Raw genomic sequence first — 22,485 nt, forward strand, 5'->3', positions numbered from 1 at the left:
AGTTAAAACAACAGTAGGCTGTAGTCATGCCTGTGTTGTAGCTAAAGAGTGCTCATTTAAGTCCATTGTGAAATTTCTCTACAAAGATTGGATGGTTTGACAGGAATTTGTGTTGACTAACTTTGCTCAAAGCATGTCGTAATAACGTTTCCCTCCTGAACTTCCACATAGTGCCATCAGCAGATCAGAATAACAATCTCTCCCATACTCTAAAAGTCCTACATTTGCATTGTTCTTTGCTTTAGCTGTACTCTATGTTATTTTAGTTCTAAGATAACATAACCCTTTATTGATCCCTCGATGGAAATACAGGAAAACTCTCGCCCGAACAGGGACTTGAACCCTGGACCCTCAGATTAAAAGTCTGATGCTCTACCGACTGAGCTATCCGGGCTCTGGGAGGAAACATCCTGATTGCCTTTCTTATAACTTGCTAAATGAAGATAGTTAACATGGTAAACAGTGTAGCTGTCACACCAAGCCCCCAGGAAGAGCGCAGGCCATTAATTACAGCTAATTTCTCTAGTGGCCAACAGTGGTACTACACTCAAGTGTCATACCGTGTTGTCATGGGGCCGAGAGCAAGAGATCGGGGGCTTAAGGGAAAACTCTTCTGTGCATGCTCACATCCGGCTACTACTACTGAATCTATAGTTGCTCTGTTTTGGTCTTAATGCTTCACTGACCAACTCTCATGGGGATGACAAGGGCCCTGCCTCCGACACTGTATTCAGATCTCTTCATACATCCATGTGCCACACCAGTCCAACTCTTTTCCAATCAAAGTAGATACCACTAGCTCCAAAACTAGCTAAAAGTATTGCCCTCATTTGCGTATTAGCGACTCCATGCGCATAATTTGCATTTGCCTAATGTTGTCTCCACCGCATATAGAGTGTGTGCTGTTTGCAAAGACCCAAATACTGCCATATACACTCAGCAACATTTGGAAAGCTTTTACAAAAAATATACATCTGAACAAATCAGTTTTTTCCTAGTTGCTTTTTTAAAATAAAGTAGCAAAAAAGGGGTCTGAAAAATCTTTAATCTGTCAAGGAAGTTGCCAAATTAACAGTGCTGTACTAACATGCTAGCTTGGTACTTAGCACGATAGCATGTAAATAATAGCATTTAGCTCAAAGCATAACGCTGTCTTACTAAAGCTCTTGTTTTCATCTTCAGCAGAAAATGTCCTAACTGTTAAAGAAAACAATCAAAAACAAAACTTTGGAACAACAAAAATGTTTTTTTCCCCACTATGTAACAGCTTTAAAAAAACTCCTAACTTTCCCATCAATATGAGATGTTTTGTTGTTATCGAGCGAGAGATGCAAACCTTGCTAACAAAAAAGATTTTAAAGGCTTTCTCAAAGGGCTTTTGTGTTGGATGATGTGTTGTAGAGAAAGCCAATAGCGCTCTGGGCCTGAAAGAACAGAGTCATGAATAACAGGAAGAATAATTGAACTCACAAAATCCAAGGACATTTGGTTAAACGCTTCTTTTTGAATGAAATAAAAGGCCATTGGAATTGGCCTTAAAACAACATTTAAAACAATGTTCAGAGCCTTGATTTGCACATGAAAGCCCCTTTATTTCTTCCAATCTGCGTCTGCAAGGTTAAAAAAGGTGGAAGACAAGATGGGCAGGCCTTTGAAATTAGGGAATAGAAAACTTTCTCCCACTGTTGTTTTACCTCCACAGACTGATGTCTTCACCTTCTTTAATGACACCAATTACTCGGACAGCAAGCTTTACTTCCAGTCCCAAGACATCCTTCACTTCACTATGACCAGGAAAACAGCCTGAAGAGCTCTCCACTCAGTCCCTTCCTTCATCAAACCTCCTTTCACAGTCCAACAACACATTTAATATTTCATGGTGTTCTTGTTTTTCTTATTTAGAAAACTGTAATACTTGATTGAACAAAATAGCTCAAGGTTAAGTGGCACTGGATAAGTGTGGAGACTTTGGGCTCATTTTTCCACCACTTCTCATTGTAATGATGGCACTAAATCATAGCATATATTCTAACATGCAAAGCTGTAATATTATTTAATATAACATTTTTGTGGAATGTTAAAAAAAACAATAGCCGGAAGGGACAAACACGCTACAAAACATTTCCATAAGGAGAAACGCGCTGCACATTCTAAAGCAATGCAATTATAAAAACACAAATGTACCAAAGCACATGCAAATGAAGAACATATTTTCTAAATTCTGTACATGTGTTGTCAAGTTGGTGAAATGAGACTTTAATACTTATACTAAATGAGTATTTCTACTGTTTTTCGAGAGTAGGCATCCTGCCGTAGTGACAGCTCTAGGGGACAGAGCTTTGTTTGTCCAACACACTGGTCCCACACACCCAGTGTGATGTTAATATTAGCACAGCTCTTTGGGCGAGTTTATTCATGCAGCACAAACAAAAGTAATTCAAAGGACAACTCCACAGAACGGTTTCAAGTTCAACCCTTTACCTCACAGCGTGTAGGACCGGTTTTAGTTTATGAAATGCTGAACTTTCAAGTGTTTAAAGAGGCCCTATTCTGCTTATGGGGGTTTTCCATTGAATGCAGTGTGGTATAGGTTTTTGTGCATGTAAATGGTCTGCAAAGGCTAAAATCCCTGTGTTCCCTCAGAGGGAGGTTCTATCCCACACACTAAAATAACTTTGGTGGGACAAAGTTGCAGCTGTTCCAACTTTGTCCTTTTTTTAATCTAGAACATGAAAGGAGGGATTTTGAACACACACTGCCCGCTAACACATGTTTTCATGTCTTATGTTCTACCTATCAGTCAAAGCGGATTACTTTAATTGATGTCTTAAACTCACGGTGGTGCAATCTATGAACGTATTAATAACTACAAACAATCAGAAAGCCATTTGGAAAACTCTCGATTGCAGACTGAATTTAAAGTTTCCTCAGCATGACTCCTGAAGTAAATTACATTTACAAAAGCTCTCCGGTCCCCTGCAGTAATCCAGTGTTTCCTGATGTGAGTAATAAGTCTGTCGCCTAATCAGCTCTGACACATTGACTCCGGCTATATTTTACATTGTCTTTGAAAACACACATTAAACATCATGTATCCCCGGAGACTGAGTGTTTCCCTGGAGAGAATATAAAATAATATGAATACTTGTTTGATTTTTTTTTTGAGTTTTGCTTTGGAATTTAAGGCAATATGAAATAATTTTTACAATTTGTTATGTGACGTTAGTTAATCGGAACACTCTAAAAAAATCACTAAAATGGCACATAACAAAGATGAATTCAACGATGGAGAGAGCGCGGATACCTTGAAGAGTGTAGGATAAGACTCTTTCCTGACCCTGCAGAAACTAAATATTCCCTCACAATGTTCAAAGCGCTGGTTTCTGTAGGCTGGCCGTGGCTCCAGATGAAAATGTTTTCACACTGCAGTCAGAGAGACCTTCACTGCAACACTTAAAAAACTCCACACATTATAATAATAATAACACTTTTACTCTCATGTGTTGTTCTGGCCTGCTCAGTAGCCTTTGACTGGTGCAGCGCTGCAGAAGCTTAAGTCAAATTAATGTTGTGCATTTCTGAAGCAGTGGTACAATGAACCAACACCTCTCAATACGCTGGGGAATAATACGTTGAAAAAGCGGCAGCACGTGTCCCTTTGTCTAGTATCACTAATGTGCATCATAGATGTACAGGCCTTTTCCTGATTAACACTTAACTGAATATAGTGTTTAATCTATGACGAAGTATATACTGCTCTCACTGATTGTCCCCCACCTGTGATTTGAAAAGCAAAACAAAAAACACGTCTTCCCAATTATAAACCCTCGGTTTCACCCTTGGGATATTTTTCAAAGCTTTACGTATTCATCTGTTGCAAAGGTGCTGGTTACATATTTATCTCAAAGAGTGGTACAGTGATGACATATTGTTGTTGGGCTATAAAGGAACAACAGCACGGTTTCATGACTTCATGTCACCACCGCTAAGCTAAAGGCGGCTAATGTCGGGCTATAAAGGAACTACAGCACGTTCACACTGTTGGGGACATATTTTCCAAAGCCCATAACTTTGACCCAGTTTATCAGTTCTGTCCTGACTGAGCACACGCACCTGTAACCTTGGCTGCTGTGCTCTCAGTGTTTTGTCTCCCTGTTCCTGCCTGTTGGCGTCAGCTGATAGAGGTGTTATGATTCTATCTTGTTATGCAGCATGTTGATTATTCACTCTAGCTACATACATGGGTCTTGGGTAGAGTTCTTCAGAATTGACGTGGCAACTCTACCGTGAAGTCAGAACCTCTGGCTCTTGGACTTGTTTTGTGAATTCTCCGGCTGACGCTCATAATAAACCATCAGTGTTTGACATCAAAGCTCCAGCTCTCCCCGTGTCTCCTTCTTGAGTCAGTGACTCCCACTGCATTGCTACACAGAAGTTTCTCCCACACACATGACTTCACGTCACCACCGCTAAGCTAAAGGTAGCTAAGGTTGGGCTATAATGGAACTATAGCACGGTCACATGACGTCACATCACCACCGCTAAGCTAAAGGCAGCTAAGGTTGGGCTATAATGGAACTATAGCATGGTCACATGACTTCACGTCACCACCGCTAAGCTAAAGGCAGCTAAGGTTGGGCTATAATGGAACTATAGCACGGTCACATGACTTCACATCACGACCGCTAAGCTAAAGGCAGCTAAAGTTGGGCTATAATGGAACTATAGCATGGTCACATGACTTCACGTCACCACCGCTAAGCTATAGGCGGCTAATGTGAGGCATTTAGACACTTTAGACACAGTTTTTTTTTTTTTTTTTTTGTGGGGTATTTTCTGACGTATTTTATGTTGAAGAACAAACGTTAAAATATTGAGTTTTTGGACTCCTTACTGCACCAGTCTATACAGTAGTTGTGTACAGATAAAATATATGAACACATTGTAATAACTCACCTTATGCATAATGTTGGCAGGGAAAGCAAGCCTCCTGGTTATTACCAGGAGAAACAAAAATGTCTGGGTCTCTGTGAGGACATGATTCCAGCTCTGGTATTTATCCTTCTGACTTTCTTTTCCTTCATCATCAGCAGAGATATATTGAAATTGCTTGCGTACAACCGGATCTCATTATCACATTCAAGCGAGCTGCAAACAAATTACAACGTGATTCCTTCTCATCTGGATACAAACTCATTTTCATACCATAAACAAGAGAAATTGCAATCTTGGTGAAATAAATTGAGTCTGTACACTGGTATTCAGCGGGGGTAAAACGTGGGTGATGAGTAAAACAAAGTGATTCACAGACGAGACAAACCGCTTCTCACAATCAATTGCGGAGGGAAGCCAGATGCTGCTGTTGTTGTAAAAAATCTACTGAAACCTCTGATTAACTGAAGCATCCTGAAAGAGCAGACTCACACCTCCTCCACTTCATTCAGATTCTCCGTCACTCTCATAGCAACCATTTATCTTAATAAATCACTGACTTGCAATTTGCTTTAATGTAACTCTAAATCTGTTTGTATTTTTTAATGTAATATTTTATTTATATTTATCTTTATTTATATAATTATAATTATTTATATGAATTTTTATTTATTTTCAAATGTTAAGTTTAATATTTATTTCGGCTATTTATTTATTTTATTTTATTTCTATTCTTTCTCTCAATTTTTGGGACATTTAATTACAAATAAATTCATTCGTTTTTTCCAAAGTCTTTGGGTTGTTTTTATATTAACTCAACATATCTAACCTAACTTTTGTAAGTTGACTCCATCCTATATTTTACTCCCTTTATGTCTAAATAGTAGCATTTGGAATTTTTAAACAATAACTTTGTATGAAGCTCTTGTATATGCAGCATCGTATCTCCCACACACTGTTTGAACTGATTTCTAACATAACCTCTAACCCCTCAAAATATAGCGGTTAGCTAATGATGTGCCATATAGTTCTGTAGGTCGTGAACTTGCAAACACACTGTTTAAACATTTATTTAAACTTTTGCTGTTGTTTTTGGCCTCTGAACTCTTTACATCATTTATTTTTTCTTAGATACCCATACACACATCTTTAAAGTTTGATTGTAACTAAAACCTAGATCACCTCTGTTGCTGTAAAACGTACTTTGGTTATCTCTTTATCTAAGGTGTTTGTTATTTATTTTTTACATTATGAATTCCCTGCATGCAACTAAATCTAAGAATAGCTAAATGCAACTTGTACTTTAAACAGAAACTAGAGCACCTGATGCAACTAAAGCCTGTCTAAATGTAAAAAGTCAATACCACAACAAAAAATAAATGTTTGACAACAAATTGTTGACCTTCTTCCTTTTGATCTAACGTATCTGTTTGAATACCTTTAAACCAGTGTTTCTCAAACTTTTTCATACCAAGGACCACTTAACCAATAAAAAAACACTCGCGGACCACCTAACTCCACAAATATCCAAAAACACATCGTTTTTTACAAATCGCCTGAAAATGGTACAAACAAGTGACAACATGTGTGATGAAGGTGTTTATCTGGGCTATATCATGCAATTGAAAGTGAAACGTAAGCTCGCTCCATTGCGGAGATATTCCCGCGAGAGTGCGGAAAACTTAAATGTATTTATTTATTTCAAATGTGAAATTTTACCAATATACTCACGGACCTCTAGGGGGCGCCAGTTGTCCGCGGACCACACTTTGAGAAGCACTGCTTTAAACTATAACAATGCAACACAATCTCACTCCCTAAGCGTCCAGGAGCGACATTTATATATCTTATCTTAAGCTGATCGATGGCTACTGCCATATTTGCAAAATGTGCCTCTGAACCTTGACAAGTGCATGTTTCAGGCTTATCAATTAATGTAATGTAATGTAATGTTATAAATTAACAACAGGGGTCACAAACATAAGACCAGCTGTTAAATAAAGCTCTTCTGACCTTAGCTGGCATGTGTGTATATATATATTAATGCTGCCCATTATGGGCACAAGCAATTTTCACCCATTTATTAATTATATGTTTTAAATGTGAGTGTTTCCTATCCCCTAAACCTCCAGGGATGTACACAGTTTAATACTGGCAACTTCTTATTATGGGAAATACGAAAACGTCTTTTAAAACTACAACTCCCAGTAGAGACGTGCCATAGATACAGAACATGTTGCGAAACAGAATAGCCAGCATTTGTAGTTCTGGGGACGGGGTGGGGGAGGGGGGACGCGGTGGACCCGTTCAAATCCAGTTTTGGACAGTCTGCGTGGTTCCATCCCATTTCAAGTGCTGTTCGAGGCTCGGCGTAACCCTCGGAGCACACTCTCCAATCACAGAGCTTGGAGACTACCAGGGGGTTTGTCAAACAGAGCACATGGTGTAGTCCAAACGATAGCTGGGGATTCTGGGTAGTGTAGTGTCTTCTGCCATCCTTTACTCAGAAAAAACATTTGTTTCTCCGAATCGAAGGGGAAAAATACAAAAGCATTGCACACAATTTAAACCAATCAATGTTGTGTAATTAACAAGGATAATCTGGTGTTTTTTAGTCGATGAGTAGTGCAGATATCACTGTAAAATCAATCGACAGTAAGAGGAATACTTACTTCCGGGTGTACAATTCTCCGTTATCCAATGAGAATGGACGCTCATATTGCCTTTAAGGGCAGTCGACACAAACGAATGCCGTGCTTCCATGAGCGTCAAATCCCGCCGCAGATGGGAATACATTGCAATCAGTTGAAAGCTATTTGCGTCCCTTTATTACGCTGAAGGAGCCTATGAGCGTCACAACTGGACGCCACGGACACTGACCAAACGTCGCTCCTGGACGCTTAGGGAGTGAGAGTGTGTTGAACAATGCTGCGTCTCAATGTCAGGATTTCTATATCTATTATAAGCTGTTTTATTTGCAAAATGGCAAAAATGTCTCGTAACCACCTTCTTTATTTACAAAAAAAACTATAAACACATTACAAAAGGCTAAAATAAATACTTTAGTAATACCAGGAATTATAGTTTAGATTTGAAGCATCTGGTTCCTGTTACAGTGAATTGTCTCGTGTTGTTGTGGTGTCAGCGGTGCCAACGAGACACAGATGATTAGCCCAACAGCAGATGGTCTGTCATGGCACCTGAGACACTTCTGTGGGAATGTTTCATTGAAAGATGTCAGTGTGGAAATGCCTGTTGTGTTGGATGAAGTCGTTTTAAGTCGAATCCCACAGCCTGCACATGGTTAGCTGCATCATTAGCATGCAGGCTAGTGGAGTCAGCGTTTCTTATGTTCATGACAGAAACAGCCCTATGCCAATCATCCGGTGTCATAATTAGTGTTAGAAAATACATTATGGTGTGATTGTATCAGAAGAAACTTTATTATTCGGTGGAAAAACAATCAATTTTAAAGTTCCAAGCTACAGACACAGCTTCCAGGTAACACTTTCTTCTTCTTTTTCCCCTTTGAGGCACATCCTGGTCGACTCATCTGTTTAAATCGATTCCCGTCACATGGTGTGTGTTATCCGGTGATTTTGAAGGTCACAGGATTTCAGACAGATTCTTGCATGTCTCTCTCTTCCCTCATATTTGTCCCCCCCCGTGGGCGATATTGATTCAACACGAGTCAATTAATCAAGACAGTATTGTTGTGTCAGGAGATGTGTCCCTAAATGTGACCTCCAAGAGAAAAGGGAGAAAGTAGAGCGAGGACAAAAATACATTATCCACATGCTTTGCTTAACTACATTTTTGAGTACCAAAAAATACTTTACCTGAATATTTCCGTTTGAACATTTTGTATTTGTCTACTCCGCTACATTTTGGAAGCTAATATTGAACATATTACTTCACTACATTTATCTGTAAGCTTTAGTTACTTTACAGAGCAGTAGCTTATACACAAAATATATTAACTACGACATATAATTACAGGTTAAGTTGTCAAGTAGCAGTATATAAAGTCATTTAAAATGGGAACACCTATATGATTAACACATGAACACATCAAGGATTATAATCCAGTTTTACCCCCACCTTTAAAATGGCTCTATGGGGCTAACAAAATTCCACCACTGACCCAAATAGAACACGAAAGACACCTTTAAAATCATCAAATCCATAGGATTTATTATAACAACACATCAAAGGTTTAATTATCCCTCCTAGGATGAGAGGCAGAACCACAGCAGTCCCCACACCAGAGGCCTCCCTCTTCTGCTGCTGCACTGGAGCATTTAAGCACTTCCTTCTCCAGGTGCACCTCGTCTGAACCTCGTTACAGCAATGCAGCACACCTGGGTAGAGGAACCAAAGGGAAAAAGAAACAGGGAATACATACAGCCGTAACACTTTTCATATATGATTCTGAAATACGCAGAATGAGAATTTTTACTTTAGGAATCCCAATATTTGTTTACCTTTTTAATTTGTCAGAAAGGTTAAATAAATATACATATATACCATTACTTTTAAATAAAATATATTAACTGTGATGCAAGGTTTAAGCCATATCATCCACAACTACACAACCTTTATCCTGAATAATGAAAGTTCAAAAACTTCATTTTTTTAATATTATGTAGATTAAATCCAGGAGTAGTCTGTGTATATAAAACACCGGTCAAATCCTCCTGAAATAAATGATGTCTCGACTCCTATCTGTTGAATAATTGAGAGAAAAAGATAGTTTTGTATTCAGCGGCTGTATTTTTTATTTGTGTGCTGAATCCTGTTTAGTTTCAGATTGCTCATGATTGTGCCTTCTCATGTTTGTCCATTTACTGCAAAAGGAAAGTATAATTATACTTTCAGTACACAATTAGATGGATGAGCTGGAATAGATGGTGTGTTGTGTGACCAGTCATCCAGTGGGCGATTTATCTCTGCACAGACACTCGTATCAGATATGAATTATGCTTCTGCATTGTTTACTGAAAGTTGGCCAGGAAGAGCAAAGCTCTGTGAAGCAGCTCCTAAATTTAAGATTTTAGATTTGATCACCTCATCAATTCAGAAAGTACGATACTGACATTTTATTTATTTATCCATCTGTTCATTCACTCATGTTTTATGAGCTATATCTTGTGTTATTATACTTCTTGTCACCGTCTCTTATTTTTCTACTTTTTGAGATTACAACTTCACAACCAGAATGACAAATTAAAGGTAGGGTAGGTAGGAATGGAGAAACCAGCTCGAGTTCGCTAGAATTTGAAAGTACGCAGCCGAAAAAAATCTGCCCCTTCCTTACAGAGCCCCTCCTCCAACACACACGTACGCGCACATGACCAATGAGGGCACGAGATAAGTTTGTGCACGAGATGGAAGGCTGACAGGCAGGTAGGTGATTGTATTCACATTGCGAAGCCTTATGCAGATTCTATTAGCTGGCATCTTTTAACAAATGAAGACAACTTGAAGAGAGAGAAAATGTATCCTTGGTTGTTGTGCAAAAGGATTCCTCTGCACCATCACATTATGGTGGGACATCAAGACAAGCTGCAGACTCCGGTGCATCAATAATCGTGGGCACATTTAATAATAAACCAGGGTTTTTCGGCTCAGTCTCTGCCAAGGTTTGCCAGAAACTCGTTGGCATTTCCTTCAGATACAGACACATTTCACTGTGGCAGAAAGCACCGGATAGTTTGTGTGTGTATGCTTTGCTCCGATGCACAAGACAGTATAGGCTCTCGCTAATGAAATCATACATTTAAACATGGCTGCAATTCTGGCCAGGAAGGTCGAGCAAACACATCAAAGCTGGTGTAAGAAACCAGAGGCTAATTGGGAACATATAGGCAGCGACGTGCCAGAAAAAGTCTGCAGGTTTTTAATCTAAACCAAACACCACAGGCAGCATTTGATAGTCCTTTTTTATCCACACACACCTCATGTCGAAGGTATGATCATATGTAGGGATTTTAGTGAGATAACCATGGATGTGTTATCCCAGTTTTTAGTGCAGGTATGTTTTGTATTTCAACACAGAAAGTTATTTGTTCCCCCTATGCAATCCTGCACAACTGTTGGTGAATGAGGAGGTTTGCAAATCACTCAAAGGTAAAGCCAGGGGAGAACACATGTATTGAATTTAAGATGAGTATGGAGAATTGTATGTAGCTAATAGAGCGCTCTCACTGTGTGGGTGTTCTGCAGCGATGGAGATGACAGGAAGCTCTCACAGTCGTCGTCCTACGCAGGGAGGCACTGGCGGCAAAACAAATTGATGCTGAATTTGATCCGGTGCATGTTAAAACAAACTTTGTGAACTTATCTCTGACGTGTGGATGTTTGTATCATCTTTAAAAGCATCTGCACTGATGCTGCAGTCTGAGAGGCAGCTCTGAGGTAAGGTGTTCAAAACAACATGACAACAAGACGCCAACTTGCTCTTGCAGAACAAATAAAGGCGCCCTGTTATACTATTTAGATTTAGGGTAAACCCTTTCCTGTACTGTGTTCTATAGGTTTTTGTGCATATAAATGCAAAGTCTGAAATCCCCTACATATTATTTTTCAAATAGCACTGCCAATTTTCTCTAATCAACACCACAAGCTGCTGAAATATAAAAATATATTTGTTCGCTGGATGTACAGGTCAGGATGAATCCCCTCATAAGTTCTCTGATGGGAAAAAGAAAGGTCAACCTGATGAATCAGAGCCGATCCGACAGACACGAAGAGCACGAGGAAATCCCCGGGAAGATGAAGTGCCCTGATCACCTTTTCATACGCCTGCATTACAGGAGAATAAGCCACTGTGCAGATCCAGGAGCAGATGAGGGATTATCATGTATGTGATGAAGAGGCCACGAAGGTCCAAGAGACCTGGAACACGGGATGTTCTTTAACCAACAAAACAGTCAAATATTTCTCTAATTTTCTACATGAACTAAAAGTTAATAAGAATATAAGACACAGAGCATGAGATTAAGATACTTGTATTTGAATCAATGCACTACAACATTGCAAGTCAATACATCTTATAGCAGTGAAAGTTGTACAAGATGGGAATAATGTAAAAACAGTTCCAAAAACAATGTATTTTCTTATGTTTCACTACAGCTGACATCCAAAGACGTTGTAATGCTGAACCATCTCCTCCATGCCCAAACAGGTAGGTCTGTGTTCATCAGCTTGACACTCAGCTTCTATGGGCCAGTACTCGATCCAGGTTCTTTCTCCAAGTACATACTGATACCTAAGGAGAGCAGAGTGAAAAACACGTTAGGTCTTCATGTGAACAGCTATCTGTAACATTCAAACATAACATAAGAAAGCCTCCTTCCTCCTTCTGGATACTTTATTACTCTATGAATGGCAACAGTAAGTGAGGACAACACATCTTGACTTTATTTAGTATAAAAAGCAGTGAAACAGAAATATCTTAAATTCCCACACCACACATCAGATTCAAACACACTTACGTTTGATGTGCATCATCACTGTGAATATCATCTGATGATCCCATGATAAGGTACGTTTTGCCAACAACCAAATCTAAAGACTCCCTGCAGTGCAGATAACTGAGGAATGTGCGAAGTTCATTCAGAAGACCCACATCAAACGTTCCTGTAATTTAAAATTAGGAGAACAAAGAAAAGGTTATGATCAAATTGATAGCTAATGATTAATCACAAAACAAAAGTACTTTATTCTCACATATCCTGCTGAATCACGTTTCTGGAAACACACTTTTTTGCCTTCTTGCCAAAAGTTATAAGGGGCCCAATAAGGTTTTTCGGCGTTTTCCCTTTCCTGTAGTGTGTTATATAGGTTTTTTTTGCATGTAAATGGTCTGCAAAGGCTAAAATCCCCAAATCCCCTCGAGAGAGAGTTTCTCACCCACAATCCCCCCCTCTGCTTGACGGCTTTGTTTAATTTCCGCAATATAGTCTTAGTGACATCACTACTGTAGCGTGAATCACACATGGAGATGGCTCTAACCCCTCAGAGCCATGGCTGACATCACAGTGACACTCTAGGGGAAGATCAAGGAGAAGATTCCCCAGAGACACAGTACACAAAAACCCATGTCACTTGATGCCCCAATGACTCTTAACAAAGGGTCCCCCCTCCTCCCACAAGGCTGGATACCTTGAACGATGGGAATGCCATCTCTGTCCACAGATGTCGATTAACTTTAACATGAAATCTTTGATTCCATAATACCTTGGTTTGCAGGTATCTACTGTAGAGTTATATTTGTATTTATTCATGTTAGCAAACTATGGATAAGCTTAAAATGGGAATAATTTGGGTAAAACTGTGAGCTGCATTTGGGGCCTGTTGACATGTGTTTTTGAGGACAAAGGAAGATGGGGGAAGGTGAGAGCATGTCCTGATTTGCATTCAACTTAGAACAAGCTACAGTGGTTGTGATATTAAGAGAGGTCCCTTGGGTTTCTCTGGTGCTTATCAATAGTAGCAGTTAAGTGAATACTGTTCAAACAATACCTGTGTTTGTGTTTTATATTGATTTCTCTGTTTTATCCTTTCATAAATGTAAGGACTACAAATGGCTATAAACATTCTGGGCTGGTTGGAGTAAACAGGGTTTTATGGCTCTGTGGGGGAGGTGTAGGTATGCAGGCCTTGAGACCTTTTGTTGGAAAGTGAGCCTGTTTGGTTTCCTGCTGCGTTTCCTGCTGCGTTGCGTCTCCCAATGAGATGACCTGAAAAGATGACCAGCTGACCTAACACCAAACCCCTCCTTCTTACTCTGGTATATATCCGGAGGATCCCTGGCGTTCGGCCTCTTCTTCACATGCTGCCCTCGGGTGAAAGTAGCTCTGCAGTATGCGGACCAGGGCAGGAGTAAGCCGGCATTACTCCTTAAGCATTACAATATAACTGTAATATATCATGTTGTATTGTAATGATTGTATTGCATTGTCATATTGCCATTAAAGTAGATTATTGTTAACTGTTACTTTGTAGATATGGATTCCTTCCTGTATTATAACCAGCTTCATAGGAACGCGCGGAGATTTGAAAAGCGGACCAGTTATCCCTCCAAATCTCTAACAAAATGGTGACCCGACGTCTAGAGATAACGAAGCTGAGGAAGAATTCAGACGCTTTCAAACATCTCAGACAATCAGCAGGACTCTGCAACTTTGCAAATAAGGTAAGCAGACGATGAAAGTCGCCTGTCTGTAATTGGATACGCTAAAACTTTAGGATTGTCTGTAGGCGTTTCACAGTGTTTTTATAGTTTAAATGGAATATACAATGCATATTTTACTATGTTAGGAAAGTTATATACAAAACGTAAACGTGGATCGACAGGTAGACGAAAGTCCTGCGTGACGTAAAATAGAGCAGTTTGGCGCGGATCTGCAGGTAGTTTATTCCTGAGTGGCGTAGAGATGGTGCAGTTTGTGTGAATGCGAGGTTTGAATCCTGCACGGCAAAACCTGGAAACTCGATAAATCAGATCGAGTCGCCGTTTAAAACTGGGGTTTAAATAACAGACCAATGCTAAAAGCTTAAGCCAGAGGTCTGTTATATATTAAACCAAGGTAGAGCGTTTCCCTTTGTCTGGAAACTTCTGCTGCTGCCATCTAGTGGCTGAAAGGGGGTATCACACCCTTGAAACTTCTGCTGCTGCCATCTAGTGGCTGAAAGGGGGTATCACACCCTTGAAACTTCTGCTGCTGCCATCTAGTGGCTGAAAGGGGGTATCACACCCTTGAAACTTATGCGAGCTTAGAGTTTAATCATTACATTGCTGGCCGGTATTGTTTGGTAAACTGGTACAAAACAATAAGGGATTGAACATTTTTTACAACGACAGCACCAGGAGATGAGTAAACTCAAGAATCTGTAGAGTGTAAATACATTGTGCAAAACACATTTTACACTCGAACTGTTTGCAAATGTAGACAATATAAATAAATGTTCAGAAAGAAGACATAGGCCTACACTTGATTCAAATTTCATTACTGTGATCCGATTGGTGTGCTCTGCAGGTTTACTATTGTTCGAAGTAACAGTGGGATTTAAAATGAGAGAAGATATGGAGATGTTCTTTCATAGTGTGTGGAATATGTGATGCTGGAAACATGTAAGTATTTCAGAGTTGTGTTGGGTAAATATGTAACAATGGATGAAACAATTTTTGGAGTGAGTTTTTGTAATATCATAAGTAGACATTAATTATGTTGTTTAGATGGCATTTAACAACTAAGACAGATAGTATGATTAGAAAGAGACAGAGTGGAAAGGGTTGGATTTATTTAACATCAGTGGGCTAGACTTCTTATAGGTAATGTGTACCGGGACCTGGACTCCCCCTCTGAGTTAGAAAGGCTTTGATCCCGACCCTCCAAGCAGACAACGAGACCTAACCCAACAGGAGACTCCTCCTTCTCCATCGTACAGACAGAGAACCAGAGCTAACCAACAACAACAACAAGACTACATCAAGACTGCAGCCAGAACTATCTCCACCTGTGGCATCCAGAACCAAACCAGCATGCTGACATACAGAGAGATACTCTCATCGGTCCCTCAAACAGGACATGAAGTTCCAAACTGCGCCGCGAGATTTGGCACAATAGACATGAGAGCAGAATCCGCCCTCCATAAAAACAGCAGAGAGACTGTAAAGGAGGAGTGCAACAACAGTGGCATGATGGGGCTGCAGATGTGACTGGGCCAATGGCTGCCTACAAAAGTTACAGCGGATGGATTCAACAGCTGATGGACTGAAGAGAAGACAGAATCAGAGGAGTTGGCATGGTCGATTAGAAGTGAGGAGGCCGGGGTCACGGCTTGAGAAAACCAGGGGAGGAGGAAAGGAGAACGGGAATCAGTGAGTTACACATAAACACACTTATTCACGAAACGCACATTTAAATAACTTGAATTAACTTCATAAAGACAGAAAGATTTATTAATCATTTGGTAAATTAAAAATAGCAGTAAAGAGGAAACTATTAAAGTAAAATGATAATCATCCTAAAACACACTGACAGAGTAGAACCATATTCTTCAATATTTTCATCATGTTAACAATTCATTCTTTAAGACATTTTTTATTCACGTGTGAATAAAGTAGCGGTCTCATTGGTTACAATATTGATCACCATTAAAAGGATAGTTTTAGGAACCACTCTATAGGACAAATCTTTGTTTGTATTAATGGCTAGTGCCAAGCCACATATTAAATTCCAATCTAAAGTGTTGATTTCACCATTGTGGCATAGTTATTACCAGACTTCGGTTTTAAATCCTTGATAAAGGAGGGAGTAATTGTTGCATGTTCGGACACCCAAGGTTCCACACACTGCTAAAGAGTTTAACATCGTTTTTTAAGTAGACCAGAATTATAATGAGCTATGAAATGCAGAGCGACACAGATCCTAGTAATGTTTTGACTCAAGATAATAGTTATTGTACAAAAGTTTCTGAAATAGATCATTAGACATTTTAATTAGTAGTGGTACTCGAAGGAAGTGAGTTTTGTACCAAGTTTCAGGAAAAGTGGGAGGCGGAAGTCCCAATGACAAGTGAGAATCATCTTGAAAATTATAGTTGAAATCGTGACATATTTTTGTAGACAAAGGATACTGGCCTATGCTGAAATGTCAAAGTCTCTGCAGAGCACGACACATGGCCAAAAAAGACGGAGACCAACTGACCTTTGACCCTGACCGACAGTGTAACTTGACAAGGCACTGTGGATGACTGACTCTGGGGTGAACCTGACCAAACTTGACATGACGACCAGACAGTGTGAGTGTGAATGAATGCCGGCATGTGATCAGTGTAACTGCATGATTCTAAAACAATAACTAACCAAGCATGTTTTTGGACTAACATATTATTTTGGAGCTCCAAGGGAAACGAGAGGTTTCCTAAAAATTCCACAAAAAGGGGAAACCGCACATGTGATATTTTCCTCTCACATGAGTTGGCGGTTTGCAAATGTAAAACTACAATCTGAAGATTCTGTTTCTTTTAGGCCTGAAGGACGGAGAGGAACACTTCTTTTCACTGAAGTGTTCACTGTGGAAATAATGATAATAATGTTCGTTATGTTCCTAACCAATTACCTGACAGTTTTTGTTCCCCTCCCATTACAGGCTTTTGTTACACATTATTTCATGTGTAAAAGGGGGGAGTGAGTATAATGTATAAATGTCAACATGGCTGTAAAATTCACAATTTAAATTTTTCTTTTAAGGATTGACAGAAACCTTCCGCCCCAACCCAGATGTTCAAACTGAGCATTGAATGTAATTAACCTGCTCCATATCTGGGGATAAGATACTGTTTGATGAAGGTTGAGATGTTTCTAAATATTGATTTGAATTATAACAGGTAACAAAGAAGCAGTGGCCAAGGGGCTACTGTGAAACCGAAGAAGTTGACCTGTGATAGTTAAACAATTTTGTAATATTTTAACAGACATTAGAGTAACTGAGGTTTGAAATGTAGAAAGAACATATTACAGTTAAAGCTAAAACATAGTAGTGTATTGAGACAGAATTTAATTTAGACAACATCATGTAACTAGCCTGGTAAAGAAGTAAAAGCCATAGACTTTATTGTTTAGGTCATTATGGGGATATACATTTCATCTAAATTTATAATAGAAAGACATTTGATGACAGTTTGTTGGAATTCTGTATTCATTTTTTCAGCGTGATAATATCTAAGCACTGACAGGTAGAAGCAGTATCACCAGGAAATCATTCACTTTGTTAGCATCGTGATTTTGGTTGTTTTTGAATCCATAACATTAGTGTGTTTCTTTACCAGAAACATTAGCAGTTCATATTATATTTAGATTTTAAATAGGATTTCATTTAAAAATAAACACGGATGCTTGTCAGAAATTCAGAGCTATTGAAATATGTTATTTAGTTTACCTAAAGATGTTGAGGTTCTTATTTAGTTGGCACAATCCAAGTATTAAGATTCTGAAGCTGCACGGGCAGATAGGAGGTCTACAATTAATTTGGAAAACCTGTTCACAGACGGCTGTTGTTTCAAGACACCCCACCAAGAGGCTCCAAGTGGGGCAAAACAGCTGAGCGTAGGCTTGAGGGAGTTGTATCAGATTTCTCCACACAGGTCACTGGCGCCAAAAGGGGGACCCGAGAAGCACGAGGACAAAGTGGCTCAACCCCAGGCTCTCCGACCCCGACCGAGTGACCCAGCGGACCTCTTATGCCGTCTGCCTGGGAGAAAAGGGGGACAGCTCGTACCACGGGAGCCAGTGTGCGGCGGGGAAACCACCTACTAGGACCAGGGGACGACATCAGGACGGACGTGGCCCTGGCAGACGTGGACTACTCGGAAGCAGCGGACTGGAGAAGGAGGACCCTGGAGACATCCTTACAGCAGACGACCCGGGAGGCATCATCAGCGGGCCGGAGAAGGAGGATCGGGAAGACATCTCTACAGAATCGACCCGGAAGCCGCCATCAGCGGCCGGAGGACGAGGAGGAGGAAGACATCTCTCTAGCAGGCAGCCCAGAAGCTGCTGTCAGCGGATTGGGTGGACAAAGACACGGCAAGCCGGGACGGCGCAGCAGAGGAGTCTACTTCGCTCTGATCAGTTCTACCCGTGAAGGGAAAGCTGCATCTCCCCCTCCCTATTAGCTGTCCTTGTGGGCTATTCCTCCGAGGGGGGGGGGGGGGGGTGATGATTCTAGCACTCAGCTACCCCCTCATGGTTCCTTCACTGCCATGGAAAGTGGTGTTCTGTCTCCATGAAGGTTTCAAGTACTCTAAATACCAGCTTCGGATGGATTTATGGACACAGTAGAAAATAATGACAGTGGGTATATTTCAAAATGCCTTGTCTAAGTTTATCTCTGGAGAAGGAGATAAAAAGGGGGATTTGTAGAGTTATATTTGTATTTATTCATGTTAGCAAACTATGGATAAGCTTAAAATGGGAATAATTTGGGTAAAACTGTGAGCTGCATTTGGGGCCTGTTGACATGTGTTTTTGAGGACAAAGGAAGATGGGGGAAGGTGAGAGCATGTCCTGATTTGCATTCAACTTAGAACGAGCTACAGTGGTTGTGCTATTAAGAGAGGTCCCTTGGGTTTCTCTGGTGGTTATCAACAGTAGCAGTTAAGTGAATACTGTTCAAACAATACCTGTGTTTGTGTTTTATATTGATTTCTCTGTTTTATCCTTTCATAAATGTAAGGACTACAAATGGCTATAAACATTCTGGGCTGGTTGGAGTAAACAGGGTTTTATTGCTCTGTGGGGGAGGTGTAGGTATGCAGGCCTTGAGACCTTTTGTTGGAAAGTGAGCCGGTTTGGTTTCCTGCTGGCCAGCGTTGCGTCTCCCAATGAGATGACCTGAAAAGATGACCAGCTGACCTAACGCCAGACCCCTCCTTCTTACTCTGGTATATATCCGGAGGATCCCTGGCGTTCGGCCTCTTCTTCACATGCTGCCCTCGGGTGAAAGTAGCTCTGCAGTATGCGGACTAGGGCAGGAGTAAGCCGGCATTACTCCTTAAGCATTACAATATAACTGTAATATATCATGTTGTATTGTAATGATTGTATTGCATTGTCATATTGCCATTAAAGTAGATTATTGTTAACGGTTACTTTGTAGATATGGATTCCTTCCTGTATTATAACCAGCTTCATAGGAACGCGCGGAGATTTGAAAAGCGGATCAGATATCCCTTTAAATCTCCAACAATGTGCATGGATTGCACACACAATGAGTAATCTATTGATTACATTGACAAAGATCCAGCACTGGATCAACACAATATTTCATCATATCTCTAGACCAGGGGTCGGCACCCCCTGGCACGTATGCCACAATTGGCACGCGGCACCATAACCAGTGGCACACTAGGAATAAGTGGAATCAGTGTGCAAAATATTTAAATTGTATTTTCGGATCCTGAACGAGACCGCCGCCAGAGCGCGTCTCCCCGTTACAGAAGGAAGCCATGCACGCAACGCAGCCCCGCTCTCTTTAACTCCAGGTGACTTTCTGCCGCTTTCCCGTGGTGCAGCGCTGATAGTTTCACCACGAAGGAAAGCACTGCTGCCGCGCCGGCACTTAACAAATTGCAGTACCCATAAGGAGCTGTACAAATGCCGCAATTTTTGCGTGGCTGTGTCTTTAGTTGAAAGCCCAGTGGCGATTTGCTCATCTCTCAACAAAATAATATGCTACAAAGGGGCGGACTGGCCATCTGTGGCATCTGGCATTATTATTATGCCGTTTGAACCAATTATTTAAATGTGTTTAAACGGCATCATGTAAGTTGCGCTGAAAGAAAGAGGTCCACACACTGCTTCCCGCCCTCGTGTTTACAGTTCACGAGTGTTGAGCTTATCACCCCCCCCCCCGTTGTCAATTCACGATCGTCGGCACGCTGATCAAAACATAAAAAATGTTGAATGCTACTTCATATCAAAAAGGTTGCCGACCCCTGCTCTAGACCCTTGCTCTGTGGCATTTTGCATCGTTTTGCAAACTCTAAACAAAAAATGAGGCCAACTTATTGGCATCATTTGAAACACCACATGACCTTGCATTTTGTAACACAGAGTGCACTGTAGCTCCTCATTATGAAAGATACAAGTTAAGGTAAATCCAAAAGCTTTTTGAATAATATGAATGTAGCGACCACCAATAGTTGCTCCCATAACAGTTTAACCAATAACAATGTGTATACCAGGAAGATCACCAAAAACAAAACAAAATATATCGTTGTTTTCTGAGAAATTATTCCAGCAGAGCTGAAGTTAGTAAAGGTACGACATGTCTACTTACAATGGAGCTCCATCAGCACGAGAAGTCAGGAAGACGAAGGCCAGAGAGGCCAGCAGCCACAGCAGAGTCTTCCTCATCCTCCTACCTGATCCTGATCCGCTGTCAGTGAAGTGGTGCAGCATCCTCCTTTTATCCTCTCACTGCCCCACTGCCACCTCACCTCACATAGTCTTTCTGTACACACGTACGAACACAACCACATACACACCATTTCCTAGCAGCAGTTGAGAAACTGATAAACATGAGGTCCACTTTGAGGAAAAAGATAAACAGTAGAAAATCAATAAGGGGTTAACATGTTTGACTAACTTTGGAGCATAAAGTTGAATGACCAGTTCAAAATTGCTACCAAATAACTATTCTGCATTTATGTTTCTTTCTAAATGTGACAACTTGTTCTTCTTTTCTTGTTTGGGAAATGTTACTAATGTTTAATTATTATACAGTACTGTAGCATTCAGTCTGCCAACAGTCAATGTTAGAGGAAAAAGAAAGAAAGCTGCCAGAGGGTTTGTCCATCATGTTGGAGGGAGAGGGTTTGTGCTTATTGGATTCAATCCAAAAGGACTTATACACATTTTAAATCACATTCATTAAAAGGGCACATTTTTCATTTGACATTTATCAGTTGGCCAGATTTACAGCCTATCAAAAATTCAAAGTTGGTTTCAATTGTTGTTTTTGACCTTTAAAAGTTTGACACCATTGTTTGGTCTCACATATCTTATGAGTTTACACCTAACAGGAAAGTAAGAAAAGTAAATGATTCTGTCTACAACTGCTATATTAGAGTAAGCTTATCTCTCTACAATTTGACATTAACATCACATCTTGCCTGGAGAGTTTTGGATTACAGCAACATATCGATTTTCCGACTCATTCCAAAGGACATATTCTGGACTTGATCTGCTGTTCTGGTGTCACTCCTCTTAAATGTACTGCAACTGATCTTCCCATTTCTGATCACTCATTAATATCCTTTACTGTCACCTTAACACTGTCCAAACCAAATTTGTCACGTGTTATTTCCTTCCGCAACATCAAGGATATTAATGTAACTACACTCTCCAGTGGCATTGACAACCTCCCCAGCATAAATTGTTCATCCCCGCCTGATGAACTGGTTTCTCATTACAATAACAATCTTCATAAACTGCTCAATACCCTGGCTCCTTTAAAAACCCGGTCTGTTTCCTTCACCCATTCTGCTCCATGGTTTACACCTGAACTACGCCAACTCAAAACAAAAGGCCGTCGATTGGAACGCCTCTGCAAAAAAACTGGACTTGTCGTTCACAAAGAGATGTACAATAACCACATTCTCCACTACAAGGACACTCTCTCTACAGCCAAATCATCATACTACGCAGTTCTCATCAGCTCTGGCGAAGGGAACACAAGGGTCCTGTTCTCTACAGTGAAGAACATTCTACGACCACCGGACTCTCTTGCACCTCATCAGTATTCAACTGCCTACTGTAACTCCCTCATGTCATTTTTTAATGACAAAATAGAAAACATTCACCAGCAACTAACTCCTAACACCACCTGCAGTATATCTCTCCCTGTTTTCACCGACCATCTCTCTCATTCTCTTTCAAGTTTCACACTTCCCTCTGCTGTTGTAATATCTGACCTCATCAGTAAATCCAAGCCATCTACCTGTCAGTTAGACCCTCTTCCTACCCCACTGGTAAAAGCC

At 40.4% G+C, this 22,485-nt stretch overlaps 1 long non-coding RNA gene and 1 other non-coding gene across 2 annotated transcripts; both read right to left on the minus strand.

The window, feature by feature from the left end:
• Positions 1 to 321: 321 nt before the first annotated feature.
• trnak-uuu lies at positions 322 to 394 on the minus strand. The gene has a single exon. It is a non-coding gene; the product is annotated as a tRNA-Lys (tRNA).
• An 11,532-nt stretch (positions 395 to 11,926) lies between these two features.
• LOC117559983 lies at positions 11,927 to 20,921 on the minus strand. Its single transcript, XR_004571084.1, has 3 exons — positions 20,784 to 20,921; positions 12,429 to 12,573; positions 11,927 to 12,202 (listed from the first exon to the last, which is right to left on the minus strand). It is a non-coding gene; the product is annotated as an uncharacterized LOC117559983 (long non-coding RNA).
• Between the last annotated feature and the right edge of the window lie 1,564 nt (positions 20,922 to 22,485).

This window comes from Gymnodraco acuticeps, unplaced genomic scaffold, assembly GCF_902827175.1.
Source record: "Gymnodraco acuticeps unplaced genomic scaffold, fGymAcu1.1, whole genome shotgun sequence".
Taxonomy (NCBI): domain Eukaryota; kingdom Metazoa; phylum Chordata; class Actinopteri; order Perciformes; family Bathydraconidae; genus Gymnodraco; species Gymnodraco acuticeps.